Here is a 17,421-nt window from a genome sequence, read left to right on the forward strand (position 1 = left end):
ACAGCTCTTGTGTCCATCTGCCCAGCTCTTGTGTCCATAACCACAGACTATGGTTTCTCATTCATTCATTCATTCATTCAACCACCATTTGTTAAGTGCCAACTACTAAGTGTCAGGCATTGGGAAGAAGACAACAAACAATACATGTTCCCTACACTAAAGGAGCTACAAAGCTGGGAAAAGTAGACAAATGGGTAAACTCAGAGTGAGCCTAACTGTTCTGGTGCTATGGCACTAAGGTCAGAGTACAATGAGTGCACCATGAAGTCAACTTTATTTGTGCCAGGAAAATTTAAAAATCGTGGGGAAAGGATATTCATGACAGCAACAGAAGCAAAGGCTCAGAGATTGAAGGTGGCTGAGAAGGCTGACCAGCCTCTCTACTGCTCCTATATCTGGTGCTACCCATTCATGCTTCTCTGAGACGTGGTCTGTGTTATTCTCCACACCCGGCATGCTCTTTCTCCTCCTCTCTACCTCCAAAGCCTGACCTTCCTCTTTTTTCCAGTACCTCTTCTTGACTATTTTAGTTCCCATCTTTCTTTCATCTGACCATTAATTATATTGAATACCCCTAAGTTTAGCTTTTAATTTCTTTGTTTTTATTAATTGACAAAATAATCTGTATTTTGGGGGTTGTACAACAAGATGTTTTGAAGTGTGTACACATTGTGATGGCTAACTTGAGCTAATTAACAGATGTGTTACCTCACATACTTACTTTTTGCTGTGGAATACACTTAAAATCTACTCTCTGGACAATTTGCAATAATGCAGTGCATTATTGTTAACTATAGTCACCATGATGCACAATAGCTCTCTCGGCTTATTTCTCCTGCCTAATTGAAATTTTGTATTCTATGGCCAACATCTTCCCACCATCCCTCTCTAACCCCTGCTGATGACCATTCTACTCTCCACTTCTATGAGTTTAACTTCTTCAGATTTCAGATGTAAGTGAGATCATGTGGTACTAGTTCCTCTGTGCTTGGCTTATTTTACTTAACATAATGTTCTTCAAGTTCATCCTTCTGGTGCCAAATTACATCATTTCCTAGTTTCTGAAGGCTGAATCGCATCCCATTATGTATATATCACATTTTCTTTATCCATTTATTCATCAGTGGACATTTACATTGATCCCAAAACTTGTCTATTGTGAACAATGCAGCAATAAACTGGAAGTGCAGATGTCTCTGAAATACTGGTTTCAGTCCCTTAGGATACACACAGTAGCAGGATTTTAAATTCATCTGGAAGTTCTATTTTAATTTTGAGGAAGCTCCCGTCAGTTTTCCATCATACCTCTCCTAATTTACATTCCCACCAATCCAGTGTACGAGGACTCCCTTCTCTCTGCATCCTCACCAGACTTACCCCAGATATCCTCACAGGTCTGTGGTGGTTGGGTGCATTTTTTTGTCTCTTCAACTCTGATAAATTCTCTGACAGCCCTAACTTTAGGGAATGTGTCTCCATCTTCTTAAGATTGCTGTCCTGGGAAGACCACAATGATGAGCATGCCCTTCCTCTAGGGCTGCCCTTCTCAGGAAATAGAACCTGGGTTCTCCAACAGGAACTTTGGAGCCCTCATTAATGCCCTTTTCCTTTATCCACACTTTTTCCTGCACCAATTCCTGACGATACCACCTCTGGAAAGGTTAGCTGAAACGTATTCATGCATCCATTTCTCTCTGTCTCCAGTGCCACCATCATAGTTGGAACCCTCACAACTCCTATCTGGATGAGGGCATAACCCTCCAGACAAGGTTCAGGCTTCTAGTATTCCTCAACAACAGCAGCTGAAGTAGTCTTTCAAAAATGCAAATTGGTTATGTCACAGGACCAGAGATGTAACCCAGTGGAAGAGCACTTTCCTAGTGTGCATGAGGTTTTAGGTTTGATCCCCAGCATTGCCACCAAAAAATAAAAATGAAAAAAAAATATATATATATATATATATATATATATATATATATATATATATAATATGTGTGTGTGTGTGTGTGTGTGTGTCTGTATAATCCACCCTCGTACCCTCCTTAACATATTTACCATTGTACACAATTGCAGGACAACTTTTTATTACTCTGGCTGTACACGATGTAGCGTCACACCATATGTGCAATCATACATGTACCTAGGGTAATGATGTCTATCTCATTCCACCATCTTTCCTGCCCCCATGCCCCATGCTCTCCCTCCCCTTTTCCCAAAGTTCCTCCATTTTTCACATGCTCCCCGCTCCATTATGGATCAGCATCCACATTCAGAGAAAGCATCTGGCCTTTGGTTTTGAGGAATTGGCTTATTTCACTTAGCATGATATTCTCCAACTCCATCCATTTACCTGCAAATGCCATCATGTTATTATGTTTGAATGCTGAGTAATACTCCATTTTGTGTATATACCACAGTTTCTTTATCCATTCATCTATTGCTGCTTCCACAGTTTAGAGAATGCTCACCATGTCTTGAATGGACGTGTCCTTCCTATTCCCCTGACTTCATCCCTGCCTCTTTCCTTACTCACTGGTCTTTATCCAGATTTTTCAGTGCTCCAAATTGTTCCCACCTCAGGGCATTTTCACATGCTCTCCCCTCTGCCTGGACCATTCTCCCCCTAAAAATGGAATTACCTCAGAAGAAGAGTGATTAATGCCTGTTGCCCAAACTCAACGGGGTCCCCCTGTGATACTCCGCTCCCTCATGACATTTGTCATATTTCCAGTTACTTATCTGTTTTGTTATTTTTATTAACATCCGAATTCCCTTCCAGAATGGACGGGACGGGAAGGTCGAGTAGGACCCAGATCGATTTGGTTCGGCATTAAATCCTCAGCAGGTCACCTGGAGCCTGACCCTGGGGAGGACGGCCACTCTGCCTCTGTCAGCTTCTGAAGGTCAACTGAGCTCACATTTTCTGGTTCTGAATCCTTCCATGAATGGTGAGAGGAAAGTTCCTTGACGTTGGCATGACTTCTCCAGGGTCCATAAAACCCAGGGATGTTTATTTAATGGCTCTGCTAAGGTCTGCTCCTTTGGCAAACACTATCCCAGAAATGAAAGCAGGAGCCCTGAACCTAGTGGCAGAACGAGAATATCCACCAAAGAGTGTGGAAGAGAGTGAAGGTCTGGTGTTCACTCAGGTATGAGTCTTACTGTTAAATCGGCACACTATGGTAACACAGCCACATCAGTGTTTACAGCAGCTCAATGCAATTGGCTTTACCTTTATTTAATGTCTCTGTCTCCACAGTCTGAACACTCCTGACATTGCACACGTGCCCATGTGCACGCGCACACACACCTTATTGCACTGCAACAATGCAAATAGCAGTTCATATTTATTGAATCCTCACTGTGCCATATATCATGCATGATGGTAGGGTTTGACGGAGAGCATCTCATTTACTATAGGACTATAGGATAGACTATTATTTCTATTTTCTAGATGAGCTAATGGAAGTTTAGAGGTTGGGTGTCTTAACCAGTGTCATTTAGACAAAAGGAAGAGCCTGCTTTGAATCTAGGTCTGTCTGGCTTTAGTACCTGTGCTCTTTATCATAAATTCCCTGACAGCGGGGAGTGTGTCTCCATCGTCTTAAGAATCCTCTTCTGGAAAGAGCACAGGGATCAGCCCGCCGCCGTTTCTCCAAGGCTGCCCTTCTCAGGAAATGAATGGTAAATTGAGAACACAGTTCCAGCCACGAAGGAGAATGGTTAGAAGCACTTCCCTCTCGCCCATGAACTTCTTTGACTCCCTCTACATGCCTGAGAGGAAGGAATTCCTGTGCCAGCACATGGTCAAGCATGCTGACCCCTCTGGGTCTGATGACAGTACATAAGGCTGACATTGGGGCAAAGGTCTCCTGTGGAGAGGTTTTAAGATCAACTCTTATGTGGAGTAACACTTTTAATAAGGCAATCTAAACAATTTGCTTTCTAGGTGGGAGAGAAGAGTACACAGAGTAGGTGCTATAGTGTAGCCCTGAATGTTCCCCAAAGACCCATGTGTTACAGTGGTGGTCCCCAGCCTGTGGCACTACTGGGGGGTGATAGAACCTTTAACATGTGGAGCATATGGAAGGAAGTTGGGTCATTGGGGAATACCTTTGAAAGGGATTTGGGGACTCTCTCTCTTTCTTTCTTCCTTCCTTCCTTCCTTCCTTCCTTCCTTCCTTCCTTCCTTCCTTCCTTCCTTCCTTCCTTCCTTCCTTCTCTCTCGCTTTTCTCTCTCTTTGCACCCTGGTAGCAGTTTTGCTCCACCATCATGTGCTCTTGCAATGATTTAATGCCTTGTTATAAGCCCCCAAAGCAATGAGTCGACTGATAATGGACTGAAAACTCAAACTGTAAAACCAAAATAAATGTTTTCTCTTATTAAGTTGGATTATCTCAGGTGTTTTGTTATGGCAATGGAAAGCAGACTAACGTTGCAGGGTACAATGACTAGTACAAGAGAGTTTAAACAAAACTGCCTCAGGGTTCTGGGCTTAAAATTCTTCAAGGCAATGTGAGGGTATGAGTCTTACACAAGAACAGGCGTGGATGGCTAAAGTCAGCCCACAGCTATTTTGTGCACCCCTTTAAAGATCTGCAAAGTCATACTCGGTTGGTGGATGAACTTCTGCTCATCCTGGAAGACAGAGCAGGAGAATGTGAATGGGGGGGCTTGTTAAACATGCCTCAGGATGAAACATAAGCAGGGAGTCTGTTCCTATCATGAGAGAGGCAGCCCTTGGAAGCAGACATAGAGTCAACGAGTTTCTTTCCTCAGCTCCTTAGAATAAGAAAAAGAGAACTATTATTGCATTAGATCAATGTCTCCCAAAATGTGTTCCCTGGAACATTAGATCAATCAGTAATCGTTCTAGCATCAAATGAAGTTATGAGTTTCTCGCACAAAGAGAGCTAACTAGATTTCTCTAGGACAGAAATCCTGAGTCTTTAACATGTCAATTTGTATTTCCCATTGGGATTCTAAAAATAAAGAATTTTTTAAACTCAGAATAATTGTTAATAACTCCATGGAACTTGAATTTGGGAAACCTGTTTCAGCATAATGTAGCAGTTCCAATGTTCAAACTTACCATATTTCACTACATAAATATTGTAGATTTTTATGCCAGAATTTTTTTTGCAAAATATGTGAGGTGTGACCATTACATGACTGTTTTTTAAAATTGGGCCAGTATTACTTAAAAATCATCAAAATGTCGTTGGTACAAGATGAGGATGCGTGGTATATTTGTGAACACATATTATATGACAGAAACAATTATGTAGTGAAATATGATAAGGGTCCTAAAAAAATGCTTCAGTTAAAAAAAGAGAAAATATATGCCCATGTCCCCTAATTGCTAGATATTTTCCAAAGTAATATGGGAATAATTGATTGTGTATTCAATAAAGAATTTCTGATTCATTGTGGTTTTTTGACTGTGCCCCTATTCAGTATCTTGTCTAAAAGTGGGTGTATGTTGAAGGGCGACTCATGGAAAAATAAAGGAAGGAGGAGAAAAATAATAAGAGAAATAAAAGAAGTATATGTGGATATGAGTGTGTTGGAAGGGAGGGAATGTTTAGAAAAATGTTTAGAAAAAAATAAATAGAAAATATTATATTTATAGCTAAACAATTCTAAGATACTTATTCCTTAATTCTACAATTACATTTTTCTAGCAATTTATACAGGAAAATTGTAAATATTTGCATTGTGGGAGAGGTAATAGAAATATTTACCATATACATTTTACAGTAATATAGGTTCTTGAAATGTATTCTTTTTCATTTTTTATTCTTTATTTCTAGTTATACATAACATTAGGATTCATTTTGAAATAATTTTAAAAGCATAGAATATAATTTGCTCTGATTCATCCCCAGTACTTCTTCCCCTTCCTCCCTCCCCTTGATTGAAATGTATTCTTTATCATTGTTCTTAGAAATTGCTTAGAAACAAATTTGTGACACATTAATCAAATTTGTACCACGAATATCCATGGTTATTATATCCCTTGTGTTCTGCATGAGGAATCAGTACTTGGGAAACAGAAATGTCAATCTCTGAATATCAGTCTGGGTGTGGTATCCAAATGGACTGAACATTCAGAATATAACACTGTGTAGAAAACAGCTTGGTAGAGGATCGATTAGGAAACTCAGTTGTATGTATGATGCATGCCATTAAGAATTTTTATCTTTTTTACAGCCATGGCAAGGCGATATCCGTTGTCACTATTGTGTTTTGTTTATGTTACCAGGCTGTTTAAAAGGGTGTGTATTGCAGTCAGCTTTTTTTATTGGATAGACTTTTTCCTAACATGAAATTGCAGGGCACACCTTGTTGGGAGTTGGTCCAGAGAACCCAGGTATGCAAACTCTATCAAGGTTAGCTATCATCATCTAAGCCCTTGTTGAGCACGTGGGAGAGCTGTGATTCAGACATTAAATAGCACACCCCAGTCCACATTTTTGCTTGTGATCTCCTGACCACATGGAATACAGGTGAGCTTTCATTGTGTTCTCTTTATGTTTCCACGAGAGCCACTGTTGTTTTGTCATATATTTCCACATGTTGCCTGCCTTTTAAATTGAGTTCCATGGAGACAAAGGCAGTGTTTTTTCCAGCCTTAGTCACAGGAACCAGTTTAAAGCACCCGCTCTGTGTCAACCTCACACACAGCATCTCATCAATACCTCTCATAGTAACCCCATAAGACTGACAATATCACTCCTTATTTAGAGGGATTTAAAAGTTAAGTAACTTCACCAATATTACATTATCCAGAAGGTAAATAGAGTCAGAATCCAGCCTAAGGTTGTCTGACCTTGAAGTCTGTGATCTTTTCTCCATATCAAAGGACTCTACATCCTTTTTACATGTCCTTCTTTGGTCATTAGCACCTATCATCAAGTTTGGCCTATCATGTACATCTTGCACACGTTTACTGAATGAATGGATACATGGGTATCAACTTCTAGAAAGAAGGAGTAGCTTCTCTCCTGGCACTTGCTAGTCCTATGATATTGGAAAAAATCCCCAAATCACTCCAGGTCAGTTGGAATGCTCCATAAAGTGGGAATCATTATGTCTCATTTGCCTGGAAGAAATGGAATGAATCAGATGCTCTAATGACATTCTTTCCAGAAAATTGGTTGACGTTCAGATGCTTATGTGTGAATAGCTCTAGAAGGGTGCATTGGGCATGGCATCAGCTTCTGTAGTGGTTGGCAGTGGGACAAATTCTCCTTTTTTTTCTGGGAGAAGTATAAGGGAAAAGAAATCAAGATTGGAATTATCAAGTAAGGTATATAGTGGAGTAATCGGCAATTCCCCCAGCATCTGAGATGACTTCTTTTAAAAGAAGTCTTCAAGCAATTGATCGCCTAAGTCATCTCAGATGCTGGGGGAATTGCCGATTACTCCATTATATGTTCTCATGCTGAAAATATTTTCACCATGGTGATCATCAAAAACTACAATTCAACTGATGAAAAGTTCCACATAGAAAGCCTTGATTCTCATCGATAACCCTGTGTCATAAATTAATCATCATCGATGATAACTTCAAAAATGACTCATATAAAGCACTGTACAGAGATCCTGACAATCTACAGGAGATAAAGACAGACACACGATATTTAGAAGACCAAAGGGAAACCATTTGGTTTAATGTCATTAAGAGTCATAAAATGGTAAATGTTGATTTGGGATAGTATGAGGTTACAGATTGTATTTTGTACAATAGATTAAAAAAGAAACAGGGAATTATATCAAGGCTACACAAAATATTTTAGGATCTAAGGTCATTTTGTAATATGGTACCTAAAATTCTGTAGACACTATATTATTAAGGAAATATAGCAGCTACAAACAAAGGGTCACTAACTGATCTGAGAAGGATGATTTTTATCAGAAACACACTAAATTTCATCTAGAAAAGCCGATCAGACCTTCATTAGTTTAGAAAAATTAGCTTCTGTACTCAGGTACCTCTGGGACTATCTCAGAGCTTTATCAAGAAGGAGGCAGAACATGTCAAAGAGAATCTGAGTCAGTCTCTCCAACTAGCCACCCCACATTCACTCAGTCATTGAATGTTTTTTAGTAACATATAAGAAAATGAATTATGAGAGGTGACTGGGAATGGGGTGTCAGAAATGACTCAAACTGGCTCAGAAGCGGCTGCTTTTAAATTTTTAGGAATTTTTGCAAGTTGATTTTTTTAAGCCCAGACATCAATAAAAACTAAATTATGTAAACTTACTGTTTGATCAAATATAACGATGGATGGAGCCTCACTTTCTGATTATTTTACTTCTTTTATCCTTGAACTTATTGTGATCCATTGTGTCTTCATGATGGAAATCTATATAACAATGTCCTACTGAACATCTCTTTCAATTTCTGAATTCAGCGACATTCCATACGTAGCTTGAGACTGATCATGCTGAGACTATTTTCACCATGGCGATCATCAAAAACTACAATTCAAGTCTTATTGTTTTGTTGATGGTGATGATTGTGTTAATTTCTCCATCAACCAAGTAATAGAGACAATGCTATCAGACACATTAAACTTAAAGCATCTAGTATCTGTAGCCATTAAATTATGACAAGCACCAACAAAAAAAAAAACAAAGCTATATTCCTCATGTATTTGAAAACAATGATTAAGCCAAGAAGTTACTCATGTCTTTCCAATGGATATCCCAACATTCATCCATTTCATTCCAACATATATCCACTCATTCCAAAACACATCTCCATTTTTGTCTCTTGTTAATATAAATGAAAATACCAACCAACATTCATGTTGGAATTCTTTTTGTTCCTTAATGGCAACCACAGGTTGGCTAGAGACACAAACAGAAATAAATAAAAGCATTCTGTGAAAATTAGTCTGCTATACACAATTTATATACAATTTATAATGCAGTGTTTTATTTTTATTTATAAATTATATTATACTTCTTTCAATATTATTAAAATGTATCTAAAATTTATGTACATACAAATGCATACATTTTAGGTCTCTTGAGAGTTCAGAAGAGGAAAAAGCCCCATCATCTAGGAAATCCTAAAAGGTTAAAATATAGGTTATATAGAGAAACTAAGGACTTTAAACCGACAAGAGTTTGTGGAAATAAAAGTAGAGTTGAATAGCAATAGATGTGCTGTATTTTTATAAAATATGTGTAATGACAATTCTCAGTGATTTAATAAGAAAATTTATTTATTTTGGTTGACATTGTTGAAAACGGTTTATATTTTGTTTAAAAACTGGAATCAGCTGGAGTCTGGCTCATGTTAATTAGAGTCAGATTTGTGATGGTCTTTATTTGTTTCAGTCGGCCATTTGTAAGGTTGCCTGGTTGTACAGATGCCCATAGTAAACCACAAACTGCATCTTATACAGCCTGAGCCTGGGCTCCGAACCCACTTTGTTATTGTCATAGGCAGGCTATATGGGGAAATCCCTTGGGTTTATGCTGTCAGGATGACCACGACCTCTGGTGAAGGAAATCTCTCTAGCTAATTCTTTAAGTGGCTGTAGCAGATGCTGTCAGTGCTCCAACCCATGTGCCCTTGAATCCTTGGATTTTTTTTTTCTTTGCAATACCAGGGATGCAACCCAGGACCTTGTGTGTGCTAGGCAAGCATTCCATCAAGGAGCTACATCCCCAGCCCTGTTTCTTGGTTGTTGTTATTGAGTTGTTGTTTTAAAATTTTGAGACAGGGTCTCACTAAATTGCCCAGGCTGGCCTCAAACTTGTGATCCTCCTACCTCGGCTTTTTACAGGTGTGTGTCACCTAGCCCAGCCCTTTGCCCTATTTTCTTGAGCTTAACCTCCCAGTGCACTTTCACTCCCAACAATGTACTCCTATATCTCCTTAAAGAAGAACTGTCACAGGTCATCAGAATCTGCTCTGTGTGTACAAGAGAAACTGGACATTCCTGGGAACTTGCACTTTAGGTCAACCCTTAACCAAAGACTACTGAGTCTGAGAGTATAAATACCCCAGTACCTTTGCCTCTGATTGGCACCCTTCAGAAATATGGCTTATCTTGTCTCCAGAGATCCTCCTATGGGATTGAATCTAAGTCACCTTCCTCCTTCTCTGACTTCCTCCCTGGATCCCACTCCCCCAGTTTTCTACCGTTTTTATGAGGACATTTCTTGATAAATCATTTTCACACAAATCCTTAGAATCTGCTTATAGAGAACACAACCTAAGACAATGACCAAGTTTTATATGACATGTTCTCTACCTCCTTAGTCATAACTGATTGTGTCCACCCAGGTCAAAAGGAGCCCATCTGGAGGCTGGCCAGAAGACTGAGGTGGTACAGCACAAAAGCCAAACCAGGCAGATTCTCTCTCTTGGGACGTCTGATCTTGAGTCACACAGAGAGTGATTAAGTCATCCTATTTGGTGTTGTGAAACTCTAGTTGAGATTGGTCTGCCAGGGAGTAACGAGATAACCATGTGAGGGGCCTATTTCATCCTGAATGACTTCCCAGTCCAGCATCTCCTCGTTTTCATTGGATTTCTTGATTCTACGTATTTTATTTCTGCAATCCTTATGACTCATATCCATTAAATGTCTCTGGTTTTCAAAATGCCTACAATACAAGCTAGGAATTGCCTCATTGATGGAATCAATTTTCTGGCCACTCAATGTCAAATTCTTCAGGGAATGAATGATGGTAAGTATCAGGGAAGCCATAATGATTCAAGTAGAACAACATGTAGCAGATTCGTATTCAATCGGTTAGATAATGAGGATGGAAGGAAAGCAATTTGAGACATGAAAAAGCTGAAAGAAATCAGACTAGTGTTCCTGCTTAATATAGGGGGAAAAGAACAGTTTAATCCTTTTCTGTCTTCCGTAACCCCTCACAGCAGCCAAGATGAGGCTAACAAATTGGAGAGGAGATAGTAGGACAAGATTGAAAAGGCTGGAACCCAAGTGTTAAAGAAACTATAGAATCATAGTTCTGTTATGCTAGAATTCGGGACCCCCAAAAGACCACTAGAGACCAAGATCGATTGATGTAAGCAGCAAAGAGGTGTTTATTGCGAGCTAGCTCCGTCCTCCGCGCACACACACAGCAACTGGTGACGCTGAGAGGCCCGAGCTCAGGGTTTGCAGCAGTTTTATACATTCTTTGGAGAAGGCAGGAACCCCTACATACATCATAGCATCTCTTAGCAAATCATCACACACCACGGGAAAATCAAATAACAACTCTAAAACATGATTAGCACATTCACTGGCGGGAACAAGTTGGGTAGGGGTGATTGGTTACTACAAGAGGGGGATTCATTTGAACTGATTGGTTTAAGCCAAGAGGGGTGTTCATGCTGAACTACATGGTTTCCCAACACCATAAACTACTGGGAGGGGGGTCATCTGGCATCCCAGGCATTTCCCTGTCTCATGCTGATTGGTGGCTGCTAGGGGGCTGCTATGGGTCCCCACCTAGCCTGACTGAGTCAGGGACACCTGGCGCAGCAGATCTCTCCTGTTACTTGTAAATAAACCACTTAGCAGGGTGGGAATGTGCCTAGGGGTGCTCTGTGAGTCTTTCCAAGGACAAAGGTCATGTCCCTTCCTTGGACAGGCTTTGCTCTGAGGTAGGGGCTGGTTTTTCAGTTCTATGAAGCCCTTTGGCTTAGAGTTGGCTCTAAATCTTTGGATGACCTTTTTCTCAAGAAAGTGGTCTCTATCTACATTCAAGAGGAGCTCTCAACCCAGCTCAGCTCACTAGCACCAAATCAGAGACCAAAGCTCAGGGCAGGCATCTTTGTTCTTATGGATTGAATACTCTTTGAGGTATCAGACCAGAGAGGGTGTGAAGCAGAGAGGTATTAAGGCTACAACTCTCTGTCTTAAAAATGGAAAACCACCAATTCACAGAAACAAGAAAATGCAAAAAAAAAAAGATACAATTCATGCTTGCCTAGGATCAACTGTTACCTCCCAGGTTGCACACGCCCACCCTTCTCTAAAATGTTTATAAAAATTCTAAATACTTCTCTAAGGCCAATAATTAGCTCATCAGAGTCACAATATACAGACATTTCTGCCCTCTTAGAGCATTCCCAAGTGCAGGATATGACACATCAGAAATGCCCAGAGAGCCTTTTAAATGCAGATTGCAGTGTCTCATCCCAGGAGTATCTGATTCAGTAAACCAAATGGGGGTGGCAGTGGGGAAGCTGGGAATGCATGTGAATTGTATTGAAAAGGAAAAATTCACTCGATTTCAGCAATGATACTGAGGCTTATGTTTTATTTTGATGAACCTTACTGTTATAGTTTGGATATGAGGTGCCCCCCCCCAAAGTCTAATGTGTGAGTCAATGCAAGAAGGTTTGGAAAAGAAATGATTACATTCTAGTCTTAACCTAATCAGTAAATCAATCCCTGATGGGATTAACTGAGTGGTAACTGGAAGCAGGTGGCTGGAGGAAATGGCTCATTGGGGACATGGCTATGGGTATGTATGTTGTATTGGGGGTAGACCCCTCCCCCATATCTATCTATCTATCTCTCTCTCTCTCTCTCTCTCTCTCTCTCTCTCTCTCTCTCTCTCTCTCTCTCTCTCCCCTATCTGATTACCATGGGAGCTGCTTCTCTCTGCCATTCTCATCCACCATGATGTCCTGCCTTACCTTGAACCCCAGGGAATTCAGGAAGCCACTTATGGACTAAGACCTATGAAATCCTGAGTCCCTACTCAAACTTTTCCTCCCCACACAATTGTGCTGGTTGGGTCTTTAAGTCACAGCAGTGAAAAAGCTGATTTATAAAGGCAAAGTGACTGGACCAACTAACCTGTATACTGATTTCCGCTCATGTGGGTAGTTCCATATGTCCATAACCCACATTCTAAGCAGTTGCCATTATTTTACTTATGAGGGAGGTATTTCACATAGTTATTTATAGGTCTAATTTAAGTTGGAATCTTTTAGAGGGTTCAGGAGAAACATTGAAATCCCTCCTGTTCACCCCTTGTCTACCCCCAAGAAACACACACGGTCTTTAGAAAGAGGTTTCAGATCTGCACTGAGTAGAATCCCAGGAGGTGAAAGCCAGAAGATCTTAAGAGCCCCCTTTATTAGATGAGGAAAGTAAAGCCTACAAGTTTAATCATCTGCCCAAAGTCATCCACAGGACTTGGAACAACTGTCTGTAACTGAGAAACTGATGTAACTCCATTTTTGAGAAACCAGCCTCTACCTCAGAACAAAGTCTGTCCTAAGGAAGGGGGCATGACCTTTGTCCTTGGAAAAACCCACAGAGCACTCCTAGGCAGATACCCACCTAGCAACCACCAATCAGCATGAGACAGGGAAAATACCTGGAATGCCAGATGACCCCCCACTAGTTTATGGTGGTTGATAACATGTTGGGAAACCATGTAGTTCAGCACATACACCCCTCATGGATTAAACCAATTAGTTCAAACGAATCCCCCTCTTGTACTAACCAATCACCCCTACCCAACTTGTTCCCACAGGGAATGTGCTAATCAATGTTAAGAGTTGTTGTTTGATTTTCCCGCAGTGTGTGATGATTTGCTAAGAGACGCTATGATGTATGTAAAGTCCCTGCATTCCCCAAAGAGTGTATAAAAGTGCTGCAAACCCTGGGCTTGGGGCCTCTCAGCGTCACCAGTTGCTGTGTGCACAGAGGACCGAGCTAGCTCGCAATAAACGCCTCTTTGCTGGTCTCTGGTGGTCTTTTGGGGGTCCTGAACTCGAGCTTATCATAACATCCTTTTGACTTCCCTGTACCTAGGGGTTCTGGCCTGAGTGTTCTCACTGGAGCTTCATTTCTAGAATGGTTCTGCAAACAAGGGTTCCAGCCAAATGGACATAGGTGGGCATTACACTCTCTGAAATCACCCAACTTAGGCAGCTCCATCTCCTCTCTGCTCAATCAGACCCTAGCTATAAAGGATCCATCCATCACTGCCTGGAAGCGTCTCTAAGGAAAACCTTCAAAATATGAAAGCAAAATCAAGAAAGCCAAAATTGTCCAAAAGTAACTGTTATCATCCTCAAAATACCATAATGTCATTTCATTTACCTAAATCTCCTGGACCTGCTTACACATACTTTCTAAGAATATATATGCTATGGATTGAAAAGAACTCCCAGGGGCCCATATGTAAAAAGCTGAATTGCGGGCCTCTAGCACCAGTAGGAGAAGGTAGAGCTTCTAGGAGGAGGGGTCTAGTGGGAAAAATTAGGTCATTGGAAGTGGCCCTTGAAGGGTATATTGGAACCCTGGCCCCAACTCTTTCTGTGCTTTCTGGCTGCCATAAGGTAAACAGTCCTCTCTGCCACATGCTTTCAATAAGTCATACTGTGCTGCCACAGACCCAAAGCTGCAAGGCCAATGACCATGAACTGAACCTCTGAAACCATGAAGGAAAATAAACCTTTCTTCCCTCTCATTTGATTATTGCAGGTATTTTGTCACAGTGATGAAAAGCTGACTAACACAATAGACCTATATGTTTTCTTTTATACACACACACACACACACACACACACACACACACACACACACACTCATATATACCTGTATATTCTGTAATTACCAGCAAGTTGAGTTAAATGGGAGAACCATGAACTCCATTTTGTATTTTTTTTTATTTCATCCAATGCAACTTTTGGATTTTCATCCAGTTCAAAAAGAAAGAGAAAACAGTGAGCAATATCTTGGTTGATAGGTAATCTGATCTATGCTATTTCTCTACTCCAAGGGACAAGAGATGTTACTCATAGCTGCCCATAAATGAAGCATTATTCTACTTGCTTCCACCCACCCTTTGAAGTCACCAATGCTCTGAAGACAGTCAACATGTCATTTTTGAGATTTCAAAATGGATGAAACTATCGTTCAGTCCCTGTAGGAATCCAGGCCTGCAGAGGCCCATATAAATGGTCACCATTCCTGTAAGACAGCATTGAATGCCTATGTGCACTGCCATGTGTTAGAACACCCAGCACCCATGCTTAAATGAGTTGTAAATAATTTATGGATTCCTCAGCTTTTCAGTTGAGTTCTTTGCTTCTGGCTTTGGACAACTTTTTTTGCATAAACCCATCTGCCAAATCAATGCTTCCTTTTATTTTTGTGCTGTGGTGTGGAAAGGGTTGAGAAGAGCTTCTCTAGATACACATTTACTAAGCTACTTCTTAAGTCTAGTCACCTGTTATAACAGCTTCCTTGGTCCCAATCTGGGGTCCCCTCCACAGCTAGGCAGCCTCATGCTCCAGCCAAGGAAAGAATGACAGCAGACATTTTTCTATCTACAGCAGCCCCCCATTGCGTTTTGGAAAGATCACAGGCTCAGTAAGGAGACACACTTGGATTTCTAGTCTTGGTTTTGCCAGCACTTGAACGAGACATTGGACAAGTCATTTTAACCTCTCCAAGACTCAGTTTTCTTATCTATAAAATCAAGGTAATAATGCAAACTTCATGGGTTGTTATGCAAATTTAATAAGAGCCTATGCAATGCATTTCTCCCTTCTGCTCTGTAGGGCATGTTCCCATTCCCACAGAACAAGAGAGGAATAATGGGATAATGGTTGTGAAGCTTCTCAGCCACACATGGCAGCGATTTCCTCCCAGTCTTCTCCTCCCACCTTCTCCTGGTGGAAGGGAAACACTGTATTAACTTGCAGCAGAACCACAGCAAGACTGAGCTTAATTATACAGGGCTGCCATGTAGCCGCAACATTGGATGAGATCACCAGTTCTTACAGAAAATGACCAAGGCCTTCTTGAAAGGTGAAAACTATTTTTAAATAGCTAGACAATTTTTTTTTAAAGTGTGTCCCTTTCTCTCTCCTCTCAGCTTAAGACAGATTGGCCCAAGGTCTAATTTAGATCAGGATCTATCATGACTCAGGTAGCTGATCTTTCTTTCTCCAGTTTTGTATTCCTAAGGTGCCTATGCATTTCCATTCACACAGCTTTAGAGATAAAAATAAAAGCATATTACTTGATTCCTGGCATACATACCCTGAAAGTTTAAATATTTTTTTTTCCTGTTGGAAAGGATGTAAGAAAAGAAGAACTCTCATATGCTGTTGGCAGTAATGTATATTAGTACAATCATTGCAGAAATCAGTATGGAGGTTCCTCAATAACTACAAATAGAATTGTCATGTGATCCAGCACTTCCACTACTGGGTACGAAACCCAAGGAAATGAAATATGTATGTCTAAGAGACATTTGCTCTCAGATGTTTCTCAACAGGTTTCACAATACCCAAGGTATAGATTCAACCAAGTTACTCATCCGTGAATGAATGGTGGAAGAAAATGCAGCATATATACACAATGGAATGTTATTTAACCATTAACAAGAATGGGACTCTATCATTTGTGACAACATAGATGAAATCGGAGGACATTGGTAAGTGTAAATTAAGTCAGGCACAAAAAAGACTAATGCTATATGTTCTCGCATTCTGAGATTATGACTTTGATCTCAAAGACGTAGACAGAACAATAATTACCAGAGCCTGTGAAGGGTTTAGGGGAGTGGAGATAGAGGATAGTGAATTGGTATGGAGGTACAGTTTGATAGACAAAATAATAACAGCAACAGGATAAATATAGGGGGCAACAATTAACTGAATATTTCAAAACAGTAATAGCTAATAGAATTTTGAATGTTCCCATCACAAAGAAATGTAGATGTCAAGTTGCCAATCAACTTGGTCTGATCATTACGAATTGCCTACATGTATCAAAATAGCACAATATTACCTAAAAAATAAATATTAAAAAAATAATACAATGTACCCCATTACTACATATAATTACTTTGTCAATTAAAAGTATATTATTCAAAACAATCATTGTCATTTCCTGATTGCACTCTTTCTGTGGAGTCACCAAGAAAAGATCACAAAGATGAGAGGCGTCATGAGTCTGTTTGGTTTGTTGTTAGGAGGCAGGAGGCTGTGAGAAGGAGAAATACTCTCAGCTGGGTCTGGGGCATCACCTGAGAGGCAAAGCTGCGCTTTTCTGCAGGTGAGGGAGAAAACCAGCGGAGGTGCTGAGCACATTCCATGGGGTGTGTCGGGCACCCACTGATGTGTGGGCACTGGTTTCCAGTTTTCAACTCTAAGGCATGTCCATTCTTACAACTGACCTGCCCTGGGTTGAATAGGGTCAAGGAGCCCTCCCGGGTGTCGGTTCCTTTCACAAAACTCTTCTCCCGTGGTGGCAGTGTATTGCCCTCAGGTGTAAACCATCCCAGGGTGACAAACAGAAGGACAATTCAAAACCTTGGAAATGGGTTCAGGAAGTGTATCGCTTGTAATGACGAGGTCATGAATTCTTTCACCAAACAAGTGGTTTCCAGTTTGTT

Source organism: Ictidomys tridecemlineatus, chromosome 3 (assembly GCF_052094955.1).
Source record: "Ictidomys tridecemlineatus isolate mIctTri1 chromosome 3, mIctTri1.hap1, whole genome shotgun sequence".
NCBI lineage: Eukaryota > Metazoa > Chordata > Mammalia > Rodentia > Sciuridae > Ictidomys > Ictidomys tridecemlineatus.